The sequence below is a fragment of the Myxine glutinosa genome, chromosome 14, assembly GCF_964187855.1.
Source record: "Myxine glutinosa chromosome 14, kmMyxGlut1.1, whole genome shotgun sequence".
NCBI classification, from domain to species: domain Eukaryota; kingdom Metazoa; phylum Chordata; class Myxini; order Myxiniformes; family Myxinidae; genus Myxine; species Myxine glutinosa.
In genome coordinates, this window is record NC_136274.1 from 9,130,095 (window position 1) to 9,152,989 (window position 22,895).

Below are 22,895 nucleotides of genomic sequence, written 5' to 3' on the forward strand. Positions count from 1 at the left end.
CTGGGGGATAAGTTAAGACTGTATAAGATCTGCCCTGTGTCTGTTCTTCTACCGATCATTGTAAATAATAATTAAACCTGTTATTTCTTTGATTCAACCGTTTCGTCCCTTCCATTATTGACTGAGTGTGGTACGAATTACATCGCTCTAATCGGGTTCCAATACCAAGGTAATAGCACGGACCACGTGGTGTGCCATCCGCTCAGGTGCACTCAAATTACGCGTGGTTCGTGCGAGACTTGATCCCCGCTTCCGCGGCGGCGTGGGTACTTAGGTACGTGCGAACATTGTCCCGAAACCCTGTCCCACGTCCGACCGGAAGTGGCGACTCAAGTCTCGTGGTTGCGACGACCCAAGGAGAACAAGGGGCTTAATCTCCCCTTGGTAAGGGAACGGGGTCACGCAAAACCGTAACAATATCATGGAACATCGACCACTGTGTTCATATCATGGAATATCGACCACAATGTTCATATCATGGAATATCGACCACAATGTTCATATCATGGAATATCGACCACAATGTTGATATCATGGAATATCGACCACAATGTTCATATCATGGAATATCTACCACAACGTTAATATCATGGAATATTGACCACAACGTTGAAATCATGAAATATCGACCACAACGTTGACGTCACGGAATATCGACCACAACATTGATGTAATGGAATATCGACACAGCACATTGATATCATGGAATATCCATCACAACGTTGATATCATAGAATATCGACCACAACGTTGATATAGAATATCGACCACAACGTTGAAATCATGAAATATCGACCACAATGTACACTACCGGTCAAAAGTTTTAGAACACCTCAATTTTTCCAGTTTTTATTTAAATTTACGCAGTTTAATGTCTCAATGTACTCTGAAATTAAGCAGAGAATAAATAAACAATTGGAGATAAAAAGAAATCATAGAATCATTTTGTTTAACAAATTTTAATTTAAATTTTTGACTCCGCAAAGTAGCCACCTTTTGCAGATATAACCGCCGAACACACTCGTGGCATTCTTTCTCCAATGGAAATCAAATGTTGTTCGGGAAGTTCTTCCCAACACTGTTACAGAAGTTCCCATAAATGTGTTGCACTTGTAGGTTGCTTTGCTTTCACCCTTCTGTCCAGTTCATCCCAAACCAGCTCGATGGGGTTTAAGTCTGGAGACTGTGCTGGCCATTCCATGATTTGAAGCCTACCGTCTTGTTATTTTCCTCGAAGGTAGCTTTGACATAGCCTGGAGGTGTGTTTAGGGTCATTATCTTGCTGTAGGATGAACCCCTGACCAACTAGGCGTATACCAGAGGGTATTGCATGGCGCTGCAAAATACTGGGGTAGCCCTTTTGGTTCAGGGTGCCAGTCACTCTGTGCAAGTCACCGACTCCGGATCCAGCAAAAGAGCCCCAGACCATCACGCTTCCTCCTCCATGTTTGACAGTTGGTGTCACACACTGAGGAACCATCTTTTTGCTGACTCGACGGCATACAAAAACCCTGCGTGATGAACCAAAGATTTTAAATTTTGATTCATGGTCCATAAGACCTACTTCCAGTCTTCAGTAGTCCACTGGCGGTGCTTCATGGCCCAGGCAAGCCTCTTTTTCTTATTTTGCCATCTTAGCAATGGCTTTCTTACTGCCACTCAACCTGTCAAACCTGCAGCTCGAAGGCTTCTGTTCACAGTTGAAACTGAGACTTCCTTACTTCGACCAGTGTTAAGCTGTGCGTGAAGCTGTTGTCCTGTGAGCCGCCTGACACGCAAGCTGTTGACTCTCAGAAACTTGTCTTCTGATTGTGTTGTGGCTTTGGGTCTGCCAGACCTCTTCCTGTCAGAGTTTCCTCCAGTTTCCAATATACTACTTCCTGCAGTGCAATATTGTCCAAATAATGCTTCAGAGGGTGTGATAACAGTCTGTTCCAATACTGCTTTTATACAGACAGGGGGTTTGTAATCAAGTAATCAGCAAAGGTTGGGACACCTGTAGGAATTGTTTGCATCAACTTTCAAGGCTTAATTTACTTACATTGCTGCATAACAGCTGTAAGTTGTTAACCCATTACTTGTTCCCTGAAGAAGGCCTTTTTTTTTTTTTTTACAATTTAACTGCAATTTACATTATTTTCCCGTTTTTGCTAACCTAAACTTTTTTTTTTTTAACCTTTGTTACCATTTCAGGTTATTCACTGGACTTGAATTGCGTAAATTTCAACAAAAACTGGAAAAATTGAGGTGTTCTAAAACTTTTGACAGGTAGTGTAGATATTGTTGCGAATATGGAATTTGGCCTCCATATCCGCTTGTAAATATTCCCCTATTTTCCCCAATACTCCCCAACTATCCCCAATCCCCCATTCCCTAGTCCCATTGTCTGTAAACAACAATCAGTAGAGCCGACCTTCCCCTTTTTCCCCCATTAAATGTCGTGCCCAGGTCCACCGCACCACACGTAGACCACTTTCGGACATCTTGCTAGTTATTCTTAGTCTATGTCAGTTAAGGCCTCGTTTCCATTAATTATGACTCTTCGTTGCACCAGAATGTGATTATATGGCACCAGTAGTGAGTTTAGGACCTTTCCCATACCTCCTCCCATCTTCTTCCCCGTCTACAACAACAGAGGGGCACGGCGCTGCGCGGGGGGGAGTGTGCGTCCTCCCACCGGCTCGGTTAGCCGCCATCGACAATGCGCTCCAGACAACGCGCTCCAGACCATGCGCTCCACGGGGTTACCACAAAGGGGCTCCTTGTCAGCTCCTCGTCAAGGGCGGAGCCGGTAACCCCCCCGCACGCACCCAATGAGAAGCAACGTGCCGATTCCACGAGGCGGAGCTAACGAGCCGAGGGCGTGTCACTCCCCGCCGGATATACGCGGCCCCGCGCCGGATGTGACGTCAGATGCGCCCCCAGCTTGAGCAGACAAGACGCCATCCGAGCGCTGCGACCTCCCCGCATCTCTAGACCGGACCGGGTCGACCCTGTCCTTGAACCAAGAGTGCACCTTGAGCCATCGATACCCGCTTTCCTGCCATCAACCCCCGTGTGAGTCAGCCTTGTCCCGTTTACCTGTCGTCTGCTGGGGTTAATATAAGGTTGTGTCTAAGTGCCTATCTTCCTTTGCTGTCCCTCTCGTCCTTGTAATCTAACCTTCCGTAACAATATAATCTCCTCCGGAGGTCTTGAGAACCGTATCCATGGTGTCGTGTCATTTTAAACCCAGCCGTGTGTCCTTTTCCTTTATTGCCTTTATTGACCTAGCGTAGCGCGATTAGTCAAAGTTCGAGTATAATCGGGTAACTTGTGCAGACGTGGTCATACCAAAACCGCTCGGTAAATAACATCTAAGCCACGTCTGTAACAATTGGTGTCGAGGAGTGGAATTCGAACCCGGGACTAAATTTATTAGGCCCAAATTTGTAACAAGTAGAATCGATTCGGAGCGCGTTTCCCGCGCGTTATTAGGCCCAAATTTGTAACAAGTAGAATCGATTCGGAGCGCGTTTCCCGCGCGAAATTATAACGGCGAAATTTGAATTTGTTTTACGAAAATAAAAAAAAACCGAATTTTGAAAGTCGCGCTATGGCGGATCAAGACAGCTGGGGTCCGGTAAAGGAGAGTGAGGTAGGGTCGATCCAGGACCAAATTGAGGGACAAGAGGAGAGCGAAGCAGTGAGGGCGGCAGGTTCGCAAAATAGCGCCGTCACGCACGAAGTAGCGGGCGCGCAAAATGGCGCCTCGCAAGAGCGCGTGGTAGCCGAGGCCGCTGTATCAACGGGCTTTAACATGCAGCCGATTGACATGCAGGCCCTCATTGCGCGGTTACAGGCAGCTGTACAGATGAGTATGGAGAGCCAAATTGAGCGATTGGGTGAGCGGTTGGGGAACCGGATGGATGCTCAGGGTGAGCGATTGGAGGACCAAATGGGGGTAATGGGGAACCGGATGGATGCTCAGGGTGAGCGATTGGAGGGCAAAATAGGGGTAATGAGGGACGAAGCGAGGGGTACCAGTGAGGGATTAGACAATAATTTTAAGGGATTAGACAATAATTTTAAGGGATTAGACAATAATTTTAAGGGATTAGACATGAAATTTGGGAAATTAGACGATAGATTAGGGGAAATACAGGAGGGGTTAACGGGGGTAGAAAACAGAATGGCCGCTCAAGAGAATCAAATGGAAGGGATGCAAAAAGGGTTAGAGGGGTTAGAAAACACCATGGGAGGCAAATTGAGGGACATGAGGGACCAAGCGGAAAGGGAAGTTAACCAAATGGGGCAGCAGATAGAGGGGGTCAGAATGGGGGTAGAAACCAAACTGGATGCTCACAGGGAGGAAATGGAGCAGATGAGGGTGGCATCTGGGCAGGAGATGCAAGTGATGGGAGAGGAGATCAGGAGAGGAGTGAGTGAGGAGGTCGGAGGAGTGCGCGAGGAGGTGAGGCACTGTAAGGAGCACATGGAGAAGGAGGTGAGAAAGGGGACTGTAAAGTTACAAGGGGGCATAGAGGACCTGACGCAGGAGGTGGAGCAGCTGACGGTGGGACAGACGGAGTTAGTGGAGCAGGTTCAAAGGAACACTGCGGTATTAGGAGGTTTAAAAGCGACACAAAACGACATAAAAAACGACTTGATAGCGACAAAGAGGGAATGTCAGATGGTACGTGAGGGACTGACAACGAGGTTGGACGAGGTGATAGAGGTAATGGAGACGAAGGACCGGCAGGTGAGGACGCACCTGGAAACGGTCAAGGTAGCCTTAGAGGATGAGCTTGAGGAGACGTACCGGGGAATAAAAGAGGTGAAGCACAAATTAGAAGAAGTGGAAGAAGGGATGAGCGAAATTAAGAAGCGACGGAGAGGGGATAAGAAAGAAATAAAAGAGGAGATAAAAGAATTGGTCCAAAGTCTGTGTTTGGATCGTGATGATGTGCTCATTAACCGGATGAGGGATTCGCAGGTGATGGAGGAGAAGCGAAGAGGAAGAGGACCCGGTGTAAGTGGTGACCAATATGGTCGTGCGTATGATGCGCCAGGTGATTTAAGAAGCTTGGGGGTCGAGATGGACCCGGGTGTTCGTGAGAGGCCGTTGGTGAAGTGTGCGACAGGTCTGGTGTGCGAAAAAGGAGGTGTGCGAAAAAGTCCGACTCTGGGGTGTGTGAGGAAAAAGTGCGTGCCAAGGAGTGAGGGTGCTGGCGAGAGTGAGTCGGTCGTAGCGCGTGTGCGAGGGGGCACATGGAAGCGTGGTGTGGTGAGTGTTACAGAGGGTGTGACGGGAGAGTGTGCGCAGGAGTGTGCGCGAGAAAGGTGTGTGACGGACAGGTGCATGAGGAAAGAGTGCGCTGTCAGAAGTAAGGAAGAGTGTCCACCTGTGGTGAGTGTTACAGAGGGTGTGACGCAAGAGTGTGCGCGAGAAAGGTGTGTGACGGACAGGTGCATGAGGAAAGAGTGCGCTGTCAGAAGTAAGGAAGAGTGTCCACCTGTGGTGAGTGTTACAGAGGGTGTGACGCAAGAGTGTGCGCGAGAAAGGTGTGTGGCGGACAGGTGCATGAGGAAAGAGTGCGCTGTCAAGAGTAAGGGTGAGTGCGCTGTCAAGAATGGAGGTGAGAGTAGTGAGAGTGACAAGGAGAGTGAGTTGGTTGTGACAGGTGAGCGAGGATGTACACCTGGGATGGAAGGATGCACACCTGGAATGGTAGAGCGTGAGTGGGAATGCACGCTGGAGTTGGTAGTGAGGCACGTGAGTGGGTGTGCGAATGAGAGCACACCTGTGATTGTCACAGAGGAGGTGACAGAGGAGGGGGCGCGAAGAGGTGTGTTAGTGAGGTGTGCGACCAACGAATGTGTGCCAAGGTGTTCGGTGGTCAGGTGTGTGACCAAGTCTGTGAGTGGAATGAGAGTACCGAGGTGTGTAAGGAAAGGTACGAGGAGCATGGAGACGGCTGGATGTGTGAGCAAGGAACGGGCTGCGGGGTGTAAGAATCCAGGTGAAGCATCGACGGTAACCAGGTTAGAGGTTAGGTCGACTTATAGCCGAATCGGGCCCTCGGTGCGTGCTGGGCCTCGCTTTGAACGGCCGCGTCCGTGCTCCACTAGGTGGAGCGGGCAGCTGGATAGGAAGGGTCGTCATGGCGACCACGTTTTGGTGAGGCATTCCGGCAGGCCGAGATCGAGCCATGGGATGGCTCCGTGCCGAGATGGTGCGTGGGATCTCGGCACGGGTAAGCCCCCGTCCCTGCACCGAGTGCCGGACGCATCCAGCCGCTGGCACAGAACAACCCGCATTCATGGCTTGGCTTTACGAAGCCGGGCTTTGGACAGGGATTGGCGCACCGAGAGGTATTATTGAGTAGACTGGGTGATGAGGTTAGTGTTTTGGACCCAAAATTGGAGGAAAACAAAATTTGATGATTGGCAAGGGATTGGCAGTAGTGATTGGCAGATGATGGGCAGTGATTGGCAAATTTTTGATTTATTGAAATTTGATGTGCAAAATTGGTAGTGAGAGACCCCCGATGTGGTGGGATGGCAAATCCACCATCCTTCCCATGGGGGGGCAAAGGAGCAATAGCTTATGGGGTGTATGGCAGTGAAAACTAGCCCGGGTGGGTTAGGATATGGTGTGTAGGGATCTAGCGAGGATTGACATTAGGTAACGTTAAGTTTAGTTAGTGACTGATACCTGTAGTGGGGACGCAGGTACATTAGTGTGGATGATAATGACGTGGGAGCGCAATAGTTTAAAGGGACGACTGGGAAGCGCAAGTTTCAGAAGGGCGTAGTTAGCTGAGATGATGCTGTGTGTGTGAGGATGGAACAGGTGTGATTGCACAGGTGTGCAACTGGACAGGTGTGATTGCACAGGTGTGCAACTGGGCAGGTGTGTGGAGCAGGGGATGAGTAGTGAGTGTTGTGGATCAGCGCGAATGCGCTTGGGGAGAGAAGGGTGCAGGTGGCACCAGGTGTGAGAGCACAGGTGTGCAAGTACAGGTGTGTGGAGAGAGTTGGAGTAAGTGGTACGGAGTGGTGTGCATGGTGCGAAGGTGTGGATGTGGGAAGAGTGGACCCTTTTCACGAGTACCCGGGGCGGGTAGTGTAAGTGTTAGGTAGAGGGTACAGGTAAATTGTGGTTGGATATTGGCATTTGTGGTGCGGTGGCAGAATGGTGTTGTGGATGGGTGCATTAGTGTTGTGGAAATGGCTGGGCGTGTAGCCTGTTAGTGTGTGTAGTTGGTTGGGCACTCCACCACTGTGAGGATGTCGGCCAGGTGAGGCCGCAGGTGGGCTCTGGGAGCCGGTAGTTGTGAGTGGGTGCCTGAGGATCCCGGGTGTGGATCGGGCAGCCCAGTGCCAGAGAGGGCACCGAGTGGGGAGAGAGCCAGAGGGCCTTCCCCAGGTAGTTAGGTTAGGGTGAGGAGCAAGTAAGCTCGGAGGCAACTGCAGTGGTGGAGGTGTGCAGGTGGGTAGACCCACTGGGAGAGGTACACGCCACAGCCCAGAAATTGTGCGAGGGCACCGGGAGATGAATCGGGGGAGTGAGACCCCAAATTGAAAAGCACCACAGTTTGGCCAATGGGAATTGGTTTTTAGAACCCATAGTGTAAGAGGGCCAATGGTTTGGCCGGAGAAAGACCCCGGGTAGTGTAAAGTTGTTAAAGTCATTTAGGAAATAGTTAGGATTGATGAACCTGTCGCACCATACGCAGCCACTTGCCTGTGGTGATGATGATGACTCCACACCTGTGTTTTCTTTGTTTGTGTTGCAGAAATGAGAATTGCTGTGTGGATTTGTGAGACGCATCACGACGTGGATGAGACATTGGGGTGATTCCATCTCTCCCTCCTTAGGAGGGACTGATGATGAATTGGTGATGGCAAATTTTGATGTTGAGTTGAAAATGGCAAATTTTGATGAGAGTTGAAAATGGCAAATTTGATTGGTTAGGAGGGAGAGAAGACGAATTTGGTTTATGGGAGGAACGGGGAAGACAGTAGGGATGTTTGTTGATTTGTAAAATAGATGTTTATGGGTAGTGTTGAGTTTTGTGGATACAGTAAGGGGTAAGGGAGGGGCCATGTAGGTTACCTGGTGGGGGGGGGGGGGCGTACGATAGGAACGTACCTGTCTCACCTGGTTCCCATGTGCCCCCAGTGTGCATCATCTTATATTGCGTGCACTTTTGCGCCCTTACCACCTTACTCACTTGTCTTCTTCTTTTGTCTCCCACCTCCGAGGATCTGGCTTTGGGGTAGAGAGAGAGGAGAGAGCGGTGCTGGCTACGCAGTTGTGGGCCTGCACTTTCGCTGCTTGCTGCTTGGATCGATACACCATACGGACCGCAATGGTTGTGGCCACCCACAATGGACCGCAGTTCTTTTGCGGCCAAGCACCACCCGTGGAAGGACCTATGGGTCAACGTGGCACCTATGCCAAACAGGTGAACCACTTATAGTTGACACCACTGAAGGCCAAAATACAGAAATGGACGCGGTTGGCGCCTTTCTTTATTTTTGAAAAGAAGTAAGAAGGCCAAGTGCACCACACGAAGGCAAGACCAGCGGCAGAACATCGGCCGGCTGCGACACCACACAATGATTTATAAACACTTTATTGGTGCACCGGATGGTGCTCACTGTGTGATGGGGTGGTGCTTGATGCTTGGAAGGGGTGCTCTGCACGTTATTAAAGGCCGTCGGCCACAGAGCACTCGTGGGTTGGTGTATCGATGCTGGCAAGCGTGCTCTCTCTATGCATAACATCTGCATGTGTTCCTCCAAAAACAGGTCCTGGATCGTAGTGTAAATATCAGCGTAGTCTTGTGTAAATAATGCTCCCTACCGGCTGTATGTTTAGTTTGAGAATTCTTTCCGGATTCGGTTATCCTGTGGGTGTGTTTCTGTGAGGAGAAGGGTGCAACGTCGCAGGGGGACATATTTACTCATTCGTGAATATCTGTAAAACTGTCGCACTCAGGGTAGAGTTAATAGTAGAGGGAACTACATTGCGTGCCACACTAAAGTAGGTAAAAATTTATCGGGTCGGGACGCCCCGAGGGTAGAGAAGGGTGCAATGTTGCGAATATGGAATTTGGCCTCCATATCCGCTTGTAAATATTCCCCTATTTTCCCCAATACTCCCCAACTATCCCCAATCCCCCATTCCCTAGTCCCATTGTCTGTAAACAACAATCAGTAGAGCCGACCTTCCCCTTTTTCCCCCATTAAATGTCGTGCCCAGGTCCACCGCACCACACGTAGACCACTTTCGGACATCTTGCTAGTTATTCTTAGTCTATGTCAGTTAAGGCCTCGTTTCCATTAATTATGACTCTTCGTTGCACCAGAATGTGATTATATGGCACCAGTAGTGAGTTTAGGACCTTTCCCATACCTCCTCCCATCTTCTTCCCCGTCTACAACAACAGAGGGGCACGGCGCTGCGCGGGGGGGAGTGTGCGTCCTCCCACCGGCTCGGTTAGCCGCCATCGACAATGCGCTCCAGACAACGCGCTCCAGACCATGCGCTCCACGGGGTTACCACAAAGGGGCTCCTTGTCAGCTCCTCGTCAAGGGCGGAGCCGGTAACCCCCCCGCACGCACCCAATGAGAAGCAACGTGCCGATTCCACGAGGCGGAGCTAACGAGCCGAGGGCGTGTCACTCCCCGCCGGATATACGCGGCCCCGCGCCGGATGTGACGTCAGATGCGCCCCCAGCTTGAGCAGACAAGACGCCATCCGAGCGCTGCGACCTCCCCGCATCTCTAGACCGGACCGGGTCGACCCTGTCCTTGAACCAAGAGTGCACCTTGAGCCATCGATACCCGCTTTCCTGCCATCAACCCCCGTGTGAGTCAGCCTTGTCCCGTTTACCTGTCGTCTGTTGGGGTTAATATAAGGTTGTGTCTAAGTGCCTATCTTCCTTTGCTGTCCCTCTCGTCCCTGTAATCTGACCTTCCGTAACGAATATAATCTCCTCCGGAGGTCTTGAGAACTGAACCCTTGGAGTCGTGTCATTTGAAACCCAGCCGTGTGTCTGTTCCTTCATTGACCTAGCATAGCGCGACTAGTCAACTTCGAGTATAATCGGTAACTTGTGCAGACGTGGTCATACCAAAACCGCTCGGTAAATAACATCTAAGCCACGTCTGTAACAATATCATAGAATATCAACCACAACGTTGATGTAATGGAGTATCGACACAGCACGTTTATATCATGGAATATCAACCACAGCACATTATTAGTGAAATATGAGGCACAGCATGTTTATATCATGGAATGTCTATCACAGCACGTTGATATCATGGAATATCAATCACAGCATGTTATCATGGAATATCAATCACAGCATGTTATCATGGAATAGCAATCACAGCATGTTATCATGGAATATCAATCACAGCATGTTATCATGGAATATCAATCACAGCATGTTATCATGGAATATCAATCACAGCATGTTATCATGGAATATCAATCACAGCATGTTATCATGGAATATCAATCACAGCATGTTATCATGGAATATCAATCACAGCATGTTATCATGGAATATCAATCACAGCATGTTATCATGGAATATCAATCACAGCATGTTATCATGGAATATCAATCACAGCATGTTATCATGGAATATCAATCACAGCATGTTATCATGGAATATCAATCACAGCATGTTATCATGGAATATCAATCACAGCATGTTATCATGGAATATCAATCACAGCATGTTATCATGGAATATCAATCACAGCATGTTATCATGGAATATCAATCACAGCATGTTATCATGGAATATCAATCACAGCATGTTATCATGGAATATCAATCACAGCATGTTATCATGAAATATCAACCACAGCATGTTTATATCATGGAATGTCTATCACAGCATGTTATCATGGAATATCAATCACAGCATGTTATCATGGATTATCAACCACAGCATGTTATCATGGAATATCAATCACAGCATGTTATGATGGAATATCAACCACAGCATGTTTTTATCATGGAATATCAACCACAGCATGTTATCATGGAATATCAATCACAGCATGTTATCATGGCATATCAACCACAGCATGTTTTTATCATGGAATATCAACCACAGCACGTTATTAGTGGAATATGAACCACAGCACATTGATACAATGGAATGTCAATCACAGCACATTGATACAATGGAATGTCAACCACAGCACATTGATTCAATGGAATTTCAATCACAGCACATTGATACAATGGAATATCAACCACAGCACGTTATTAGTGGAATATGAACCACAGCACATTGATACAATGGAATGTCAATCACAGCACGTTATTAGTGGAATACGTTATTAGTGGAATATCAATCACTGCACGTTGATACAATGGAATGTCAACCACAGCACGTTATTAGTGGAATATGAACCACAGCACGTTGATACAATGGAATGTCAATCACAACACATTGATACAATGGAATGTCAACCACAACACATTGATACAATGGAATGTCAACCACAGCACGTTATTAGTGGAATACGTTATTAGTGGAATATCAATCACTGCACGTTGATACAATGGAATGTCAACCACAGCACGTTATTAGTGGAATATGAACCACAGCACGTTGATACATGGAATGTCAATCACAACACATTGATACAATGGAATGTCAACCACAACACGTTGATACAATGGAATGTCAACCACAGCACGGTATTAGTGGAATATGAACCACAGCACATTGATACAATGGAATATCAATCACAGCACATTGTTGATAAAATATCAACCACAGCACATTGATACAATGGAATATCAATCACAGCACATTGTGACAATGGAATATCAATCACAGCACATTGATACAATGGAATATCAATCACAGCACATTGATACAATGGAATATCAATCGCAGCACGTTGATACAATGGAATATCAATCGCAGCACGTTGATACAATGGAATATCAATCGCAGCGCGTTGATACAATGGAATATCAATCACAGCACGTTGATACAATGGAATATCAATCGCAGCACGTTGATACAATGGAATATCAATCACAGCACGTTGATACAATGGAATATCAATCACAGCACATTGATACAATGGAATATCAATCACAGCACATTGATACAATGGAATATCAATCACAGCACGTTGATACAATGGAATATCAATCACTGCACGTTGATACAATGGAATATCAATCACAGCACATTGATACAATGGAATATCAATCACAGCACATTGATACAATGGAATATCAATCACTGCACGTTGATACAGTGGAATATCAATCACTGCACGTTGATACAATGGAATATCAATCACAGCCCATTGATACAATGGAATATCAATCACAGCACGTTGATACAATGGAATATCAATCACAGCACGTTGATACAATGGAATATCAATCGCAGCACATTGATACAATGGAATATCAATCACAGCAAGTTGATACAATGGAATATCAATCACAGCACGTTGATACAATGGAATATCAATCACTGCACGTTGATACAATGGAATATCAATCACAGCACGTTGATACAATGGAATATAAATCACAGCACATTGATACAATGGAATATCAATCACAGCACGTTGATACAATGGAATATCAATCGCAGCACGTTGATACAATGGAATATCAATCACAGCACGTTGATACAATGGAATATCAATCACTGCACGTTGATACAATGGAGTATCAATCACAGCACGTTGATACAATGGAATATCAATCACAGCACATTGATACAATGGAATATCAATCACAGCACGTTGATACAATGGAATATCAATCACAGCACGTTGATACAATGTAATATCAATCACAGCACATTGATACAATGGAATATCAATCACAGCACATTGATACAATGGAATATCAATCACAGCACGTTGATACAATGGAATATCAATCACAGCACGTTGATACAATGGAATATCAATCACAGCACGTTGATACAATGGAATATCAATCACAGCACGTTGATACAATGGAATATCAATCACAGCACGTTGATACAATGGAATATCAATCACAGCACATTGATACAATGGAATATCAATCACAGCACGTTGATACAATGGAATATCAATCACAGCACATTGATACAATGGAATATCAATCACAGCACATTGATACAATGGAATATCAATCACAGCACATTGATACAATGGAATATCAATCACAGCACGGTATTAGTGGAATATGAACCACAGCACATTGATACAATGGAATGTCAATCACAGCACATTGATACAATGGAATGTCAACCACAACACATTGATACAATGGAATGTCAACCACAGCACGTTATTAGTGGAATACGTTATTAGTGGAATATCAATCACTGCACGTTGATACAATGGAATGTCAACCACAGCACGTTATTAGTGGAATATGAACCACAGCACGTTGATACAATGGAATGTCAATCACAGCACATTGATACAATGGAATGTCAACCACAACACATTGATACAATGGAATGTCAACCACAGCACGTTATTAGTGGAATACGTTATTAGTGGAATATCAATCACTGCACGTTGATACAATGGAATGTCAACCACAGCACGTTATTAGTGGAATATGAACCACAGCACGTTGATACAATGGAATGTCAATCACAACACATTGATACAATGGAATGTCAACCACAACACATTGATACAATGGAATGTCAACTACAGCACGTTATTAGTGGAATACGTTATTAGTGGAATATCAATCACTGCACGTTGATACAATGGAATGTCAACCACAGCACGTTATTAGTGGAATATGAACCACAGCACGTTGATACAATGGAATGTCAACCACAACACGTTGATACAATGGAATGTCAACCACAGCACGGTATTAGTGGAATATGAACCACAGCACATTGATACAATGGAATTTCAATCACAGCACATTGTGACAATGGAATATCAATCACAGCACATTGATACAATGGAATATCAATCACAGCACATTGATACAATGGAATATCAATCGCAGCACGTTGATACAATGGAATATCAATCGCAGCACGTTGATACAATTGAATATCAATCGCAGCACGTTGATACAATGGAATATCAATCACAGCACGTTGATACAATGGAATATCAATCACAGCACATTGATACAATGGAATATCAATCACAGCACATTGATACAATGGAATATCAATCACAGCACGTTGATACAATGGAATATCAATCACTGCACGTTGATACAATGGAATATCAATCACAGCACATTGATACAATGGAATATCAATCACAGCACATTGATACAATGGAATATCAATCACTGCACGTTGATACAGTGGAATATCAATCACTGCACGTTGATACAATGGAATATCAATCACAGCACATTGATACAATTGAATATCAATCACAGCACGTTGATACAATGGAATATCAATCACAGCACGTTGATACAATGGAATATCAATCACAGCACGTTGATACAATGGAATATCAATCGCAGCACATTGATACAATGGAATATCAATCACAGCACGTTGATACAATGGAATATCAATCGCAGCACGTTGATACAATGGAATATCAATCGCAGCACGTTGATGCAATGGAATATCAATCACAGCACGTTGATACAATGGAATATCAATCGCAGCACGTTGATACAATGGAATATCAATCGCAGCACGTTGATACAATGGAATATCAATCGCAGCACGTTGATACAATGGAATATCAATCACAGCACATTGATACAATGGAATATCAATCACAGCACGTTGATACAATGGAATATCAATCGCAGCACGTTGATACAATGGAATATCAATCACAGCACGTTGATACAATGGAATATCAATCACTGCACGTTGATACAATGGAATATCAATCACAGCACGTTGATACAATGGAATATCAATCACAGCACATTGATACAATGGAATATCAATCACAGCACGTTGATACAATGGAATATCAATCACAGCACGTTGATACAATGGAATATCAATCACAGCACATTGATACAATGGAATATCAATCACAGCACATTGATACAATGGAATATCAATCACAGCACGTTGATACAATGGAATATCAATCACAGCACATTGATACAATGGAATATCAATCACAGCACGTTGATACAATGGAATATCAATCACAGCACGTTGATACAATGGAATATCAATCACAGCACGTTGATACAATGGAATATCAATCACAGCACATTGATACAATGGAATATCAATCACAGCACGTTGATACAATGGAATATCAATCACAGCACATTGATACAATGGAATATCAATCACAGCACATTGATACAATGGAATATCAATCACAGCACGTTGATACAATGGAATATCAATCACAGCACATTGATACAATGGAATATCAATCACAGCACGTTGATACAATGGAATATCAATCACAGCACATTGATACAATGGAATATCAATCACAGCACATTGATACAATGGAATATCAATCACAGCACGTTGATACAATGGAATATCAATCACAGCACATTGATACAATGGAATATCAATCACAGCACGTTGATACAATGGAATATCAATCACAGCACATTGATACAATGGAATATCAATCACAGCACATTGATACAATGGAATATCAATCACAGCACGTTGATACAATGGAATATAAGTGACAGGTCATTGTTACAAAGGAATATCCACAGCACGTTATTACTATGAGCCAAAAACCACAACACGTTACAATGAACAAACCACAGCACGTTACAATCAACAAACCACAGCACGTTACAATGAACAAACCACAGCACGTTACAATGAACGAACCACAACACGTTACAATGAACAAACCACAACACGTTACAATGAACGAACCACAACACGTTACAACGAACAAACCACAACACGTTACAATGAACGAACCACAACACGTTACAATGAACTAACCACAACACGTTACAATGAACAAACCACAACACGTTACAATGAACAAACCACAACACGTTACAACGAACAAACCACAACACGTTACAACGAACAAACCACAACACGTTACAACGAACAAACCACAACACGTTACAACGAACAAACCACAACACGTTACAACGAACAAACCACAACACGTTACAACGAACAAACCACAACACGTTACAACGAACAAACCACAACACGTTACAACGAACAAACCACAACACGTTACAACGAACAAACCACAACACGTTACAACGAACAAACCACAACACGTTACAACGAACAAACCACAACACGTTACAACGAACAAACCACAACACGTTGCAATGAACAAACCACAACACGTTACAACGAACAAAGCACAACACGTTACAACGAACAAACAACAGCACGTTACAATGAACAAACCACAGCACGTTACAATGAACAAACCACAACACGTTACAACGAACAAGCCACAACACGTTACAACGAACAAACCACAGCACGTTACAATGAACAAACCACAGCACGTTACAATGAACAAACCACAACACGTTACAACGAACAAACCACAACACGTTACAATGAACAAACCACAACACGTTACAACGAACAAACCATAACACGTTACAACGAACAAACCACAACACGTTACAACGAACAAACCACAACACGTTACAATGAACAAACCACAGCACGTTACAACGAACAAACCACAGCACGTTACAATGAACAAACCACAACACGTTACAATGAACAAACCACAGCACGTTACAATGAACAAACCACAGCACGTTACAACGAACAAACCACAGAACGTTACAATGAACAAACCACAGCACGTTACAATGAACAAACCACAACACGTTACAACGAACAAACCACAGCACGTTACAATGAACAAACCACAGCACGTTACAACGAACAAACCACAGCACGTTACAATGAACAAACCACAGCACGTTACAATGAACAAACCACAGCACGTTACAACGAACAAACCACAACACGTTACAACGAACAAACCACAACACGTTACAATGAACAAACCACAGCACGTTACAACGAACAAACCACAGAACGTTACAACGAACAAACCACAACACGTTACAATGAACAAACCACAGCACGTTACAATGAACAAACCACAGCACGTTACAATGAACAAACCACAGCACGTTACAATGAACAAACCACAGCACGTTACAATGAACAAACCACAGCACGTTACAATGAACAAACCACAGCACGTTACAATGAACAAACCACAGAACGTTACAATGAACAAACCACAACACGTTACAATGAACAAACCACAGCACGTTACAATGAACAAACCACAGCACGTTACAATGAACAAACCACAGAACGTTACAATGAACAAACCACAGCACGTTACAATGAACAAACCACAGAACGTTACAATGAACAAACCACAACACGTTACAATGAACAAACCACAGCACGTTACAATGAACAAACCACAGAACGTTACAATGAACAAACCACAGCACGTTACAATGAACAAACCACAGCACGTTACAATGAACAAACCACAGCACGTTACAATGAACAAACCACAGCACGTTACAACGAACAAACCACAACACGTTACAATGAACAAACCACAACACGTTACAATGAACAAACCACAGCACGTTACAATGAACAAACCACAGCACGTTACAATGAACAAACCACAGAACGTTACAATGAACAAACCACAGCACGTTACAATGAACAAACCACAGAACGTTACAATGAACAAACCACAACACGTTACAATGAACAAACCACAGCACGTTACAATGAACAAACCACAGAACGTTACAATGAACAAACCACAGCACGTTACAACGAACAAACCACAGCACGTTACAACGAACAAACCACAGAACGTTGTTATAATTCAGATTTGAGAGCGAAGAGGAAACTGACCATGGGCGGATCAACGGTGAAAATGGGTGAGAGCTGGAGCTCCAAGGCGATCATGTCGTATCTCTTCTCTTCCTTCTCTTCCTGTCACTCCCTCTTCCCTCTTGCCATCCTCTCCGCCCCCTGCCCCTTGCCCCTCCTACTCATTTCGCTCTCTTCTCTTCCAAGCTCTTTAACCTACATCTTTTCTGTTCTCTCTCTCTTCTTCTTTATCTTCCTATTGTTCCTTACTTTGCATTATTCCCTTTTTCATTAACTCCTTTATTTACGGTGTATCTCTCAAAATCATATTAATTGTACAAGTGAATAAAGTAAAACGTGTCCGTCGCCACCAGTCCAAACCTCTCCCCCCGAACATTCACATTCACAGGTACCATGCACTACCCACTACCACCCCAAACCCCCATGCCCCTCTTCCCCCCATACTCTGCACCAAGCACCGCCCACAACCCACCACTCCCCCAAACCCCCACGCCCCTCTTCACCCCATACTCTCCACCTCGCACCCCCCACAACCCACCACCCCCCCAAACCCCCCACGCCCCTCTTCCCCCCATACTCTCCACCTCGCACCCCCCACAACCCACCACCCCCCAAACCCCCACGCCCCTCTTCCCCCCATACTCTCCACCTCACACCCCCCACAACCCACCACCCCCCCAAACCCCCACGCCCCTCTTCCCCCCATACTCTCCACCTCGCACCGCCCACAACCCACCACCCCCCCCCAAACCCCCACGCCCCTCTCCCCCCCATACTCTCCACCTCGCACCGCCCACAACCCACCACCCCCCCCAAACCCCCACGCCCCTCTTCCCCCCATACTCTCCACCTCGCACCGCCCACAACCCACCACCCCCCCCAAACCCCCACGGCCCTCTCCTCCCCTCACTCCCCACCTCGCACTCACATTTATTCATGGCCATTATTGACACTTTGTCTTAACAAAATCAACAAGATGATGTCATGCCGAGCACAATACTTGCAAAATCCACCCCTCTAAAAAAAAGTTGCCATGGATACATCAAATTGTCCATTTAGTTCAGATTTAAATTGACGATCTTAATCAAAGCTTGGGTCAATCGGATTAAAATAGATAATTTTTCACATGTAAATTGATGATATTACAACTTTGACCTTGAATTGACCTTTGACCGTTTGACCTCAAAAAATAATTGTTTTTCCAATTTCTAATTCAGTGATGCACCACGTAATTGCTGTTTAATTTTCAAGTCAATAGGATGAAAAGTGATGATTTTAAAAAGTTTGACCTTTTGACCTTCAAATAGTTGCTTTCCAAATTCAATGATGCAGTGGCGTCACTAGGGTTGGTGTCACCCAGTACTAATGTTACTCGTAAATCGCAATTCCCGTATATCACTGAATGTATTAATGGCAATAGTAGTGACATAAACAACGAGCAAAATTAAAATGACACCTTTAAATTACAATATCATACGCACAGCCTAAATGTATTTACATTTAGATAGTTTCATGTGGTTAAAGTGAAAATTCGGTAAGAAAACAATATAATTCGAAGTAAAAACGTTAAAGAACTACATCAAATTTATGTTGATTTGAACGTCAAACTTTATTGTTACATGTATTCAAACTTTATTGTCCCGGTGTGTACCCCGGTTAGAATCGGTACACCGTATCCCTGCGTGTCGTAAGAGGCGACTAAGAGGGTTGGCGTCAGGAAGGGCATCCGGCCATAAAAACATTGCATCAAAAAAAGAGAACCATGACAATTACAACTACATATGGGCAGGGTACAGCCCGAAGTGGAGATCGGTTTCTGGGGTTTGGGACATGGAATGTAGGGACAATGACAGGGAGATCAGGAGAAGTGGTGGAAGTATTGGTCAGAAGAAGAGTGGACATATGTTGTGTGCAAGACCGAACTCTCTTATCTGTCTCCCTCTTCCAAATCCTGGTGGCGTCTGGTCAAATCCGTTTCTGGTGTTTGTTCCCCCTCCATCCCCTCCCTTACCTCAAACGGCTACACAGCTGACTCCGCACGTGAAAAAGCTGAATGCCTCAACTCTGTGTTTGCCTCTAAATCTTGTGTCCCAAACCCATCCCTCTCTGTACCCACCATACCCAGTCGTACCCTGCTGCTCCTGGACTCCGTGTCCTTTCCTCCTGACAAGGTGGAAAAGTTTCTGTCAACCCTCGACTCTGATTCTGCAACTGGACCCGACGGCATCAGCCCACGGGTCCTAAAATCCTGCTCTGCTGCTCTATCTCACCCTCTCTCTGTTCTCTTCACCCTCTCTTTTGCTCACTGTAAACTGCCATCTGCTTGGAAATCAGCCAACATCACCGCTTTGCACAAAAAAGGTGCAAAAACAGATCCTAGCAACTACAGACCAATCAGCCTTCTCCCAATTATCAGCAAAGTCATGGAATCCATCATTGCTTCGGATATGAAATCTTTCCTCTTCTCCAATGGCTTGATCTCTGATCATCAATTTGGTTTCAGACCAGGTCACTCTACTCTGGACATGCTGCTTCTGCTGTCTCAACAATGGATGGAGGTCCTCAATGCCAAACAGGAAATTAGAGCTGTCTCCCTCGACATATCACGTGCCTTCGACACGTTCTGGCACCCCGCTCTGCTCACCAAACTCTCCTCCTTTGGTATCCATGGAAATCTCCACGCATGGCTGGCGGACTTCCTCTCTAGTCGTCGTCAACGTGTGGCCCTGAATGGGTTTCTCTCATCTCCTCTTCCTGTTCAGGCTGGAGTTCCCCAAGGCAGTGTTCTGGGCCCCGTGCTTTTTCTGGTCTTCATCAATGATCTCTCTGACTCTCTCGAAAATCCTCTCTATCTCTTTGCTGATGACTCCACTCTCTGCTGCTCCATTCCTCTTCCCTCAGATCGGCAGTCTGCTGCCTCCTCACTCTCTGAAGACCTGGACAAAATCACAGACTGGTCAAACAAGTGGAACATGTCTTTCAATCCTGACAAATCTCACACTCTTACTATGTCTCTCCGAAAAGATCGACTGGACAACCCTCCCATCTACTTTCTCAACAATCCTCTCCAAGAAGTTCTGTCGCTCAAGATTTTGGGTCTCACTATCTGCCATGATCTTTCTTGGAAAAACCACATTTCCAAGCTGGCCTCCAAAGCCAGTCGCCGACTGGGCATCCTCCGTCGTGCGAAGTCCTTCCTCGGCACACCTGAGCTCCTCACCACATACAAGGCTTTCATCCGCAGCTCAATGGAATACTGTTCTCCCCTATGGGCCGGTGCTCCTGCCTCACACCGAGCTCGGCTTCACGCTGTTGAAACCAAAGCTTTCAGAATTATTGGAATCTCCCGCGATGAAGCTATCTCTGAGGGCCTTTCACTCACTCACCGCAGGCAGGTAGGTGGTCTTTCTGTCTTCTACCGACTCCTCTCCGGCCTTGCACCCCCAGCTCTCTCTGTGCTCTGTCCCCCAAATATTCCTACAGGTCGCACAAGATCTGCCATCAACCCTCTGATGGTTAAACTGCCGAAATCTCGGCTCTCTGCTCACCTTCACTCTTTCATTCCTCTTTTCTCCCGCCTCTGGAACAAACTCCCTCACTCCCTTCAATCCCACTCCTCCCTCCAGGTCTTTAAAACAGCTGTTCACCACCATCTCTTATCTTCCCCCATCCAAAACCTTGATCTTTTCTACCCCCGCTAATTCACCCCAGATCCACCTTGTTTGAAATTCCAACTTCTTTCCTGGAAGTCCTGGCAGTGTCCATATGTTTTATACCTCTCCCACCGCCCCCTTCCCATGCCCCCCCCCCAAAGCCCTCGCCCTCTCTCAGATCTCTCGATGTCTCCATGTCTCTCGGTCCCTGCTCTCAAATGTTGTGTTTTGTGTCCTTCCCCCTCTCTCCCCATCTTGTCTACCGCTCCCGATGTTGTATGTTTTATGTGTCGGTTTGTCTTTCTGTGTGATTAATGTTCGCTCTTTCACGAGCCTCGATCTTGTATACAAAAAAAAAGAAAAAAAAAAAAGAAAAAAAAAAAGAGACGAGATGGAAGGGAAGTGTTGTGAGAATGGTGAAGGGTAGGCAGGGACAGAAATACAAGTTTGTGTGGCAAGGGTGCCCGGAGGGCGTGAATGGTGTTGGTGTCCTGTTTTCTGAGGAGTTTGTGGACAGTGTGGTGAGTGTGACTAGAGTGAGTGATAGGTTGATGATGGTGAAAATGATGATTGGAAAGCTCTTGGTGAACGTCATCTCGGGATATGCTCCGCAGGTTGGTCGGAGCGATGAAGAGAAGGACAAGTTCTGGTGTGCAATAGAGAAGCTGATGGAAAACGTGAAAGATGAGGAAGTTGTTGTAGTAGGAGGAGACCTAAATGGACATGTGGGAAGGAGTATGGATGGTTTTGACGGAGTTCATGGGGGTTACGGATATGGTGTGAGGAATGGAGAAGTTGAAAGGATTTTGGAGTTTGCTGATGGAGCTGATTTGTTGATTTGTAATACTCAGTTCCAGAAAGAGGATAATAAGCTTGTTACATACACGTCAGGTGGGTCGACATCAACTGTTGACTACCTGATGGTGCGTAGGCGAGATAGGGGGCACCTCCGGGACACAAAGGTGATCCCGGGGAGGAGGCTGTTTCACAGCACCACTTGGTTGTCTGCGACATAAGGGTGAAAGGTGCAAGGAGAGCTCGGCGGGTGAAGTACCAACCAAGAATGAAGGTGTGGAGGTTGAAAGCGGTAACAGTAAGGGAGGCATTAAAAGAGAGCCTGAGTAGGGTAGAGGATGGTGTGGTTGAGCTTGAAAGTGGTTGGATGTCAATGAAAGCTAGTCTGTTGGGAGCCGTTGGTGAGGTATGTGGATGCACAAATGGACCACCGAGGCACTCGGAAACATGGTGGTGGGATGATCAAGTTGGAAAGAGGATTGACGAGAAGAGGAAGAAGTTCAAGGAGTGGCAGAAGGCGAAGGGTACGGGAGCAGAAAAAGCAGAGCATGAAAGTTATAAGGCAGCCAAGAAGGCTGCA

The 22,895-nt window shown here is 45.6% G+C and overlaps 1 protein-coding gene across 7 annotated transcripts in view; it reads right to left on the minus strand.

Moving 5' to 3' along the window:
* The window catches only part of CLIP1 (CAP-Gly domain containing linker protein 1), a 256,458-nt gene extending 238,450 nt beyond the window's left edge, over window positions 1-18,008 (minus strand). For 4 of the 7 annotated variants that reach the window (XR_013621408.1, XM_068135143.2, XM_068135139.2 and 1 more), the window contains exon 1: window positions 17,889-18,008. The gene's annotated coding sequence lies outside the window, so the exon portion shown is untranslated. The remainder of the gene's footprint in view (window positions 1-17,888) is intronic. The other 3 variants (XM_068135146.2, XM_078768317.1, XM_068135145.2) reach the window with 3 other exon arrangements.
* Between the last annotated feature and the right edge of the window lie 4,887 nt (window positions 18,009-22,895).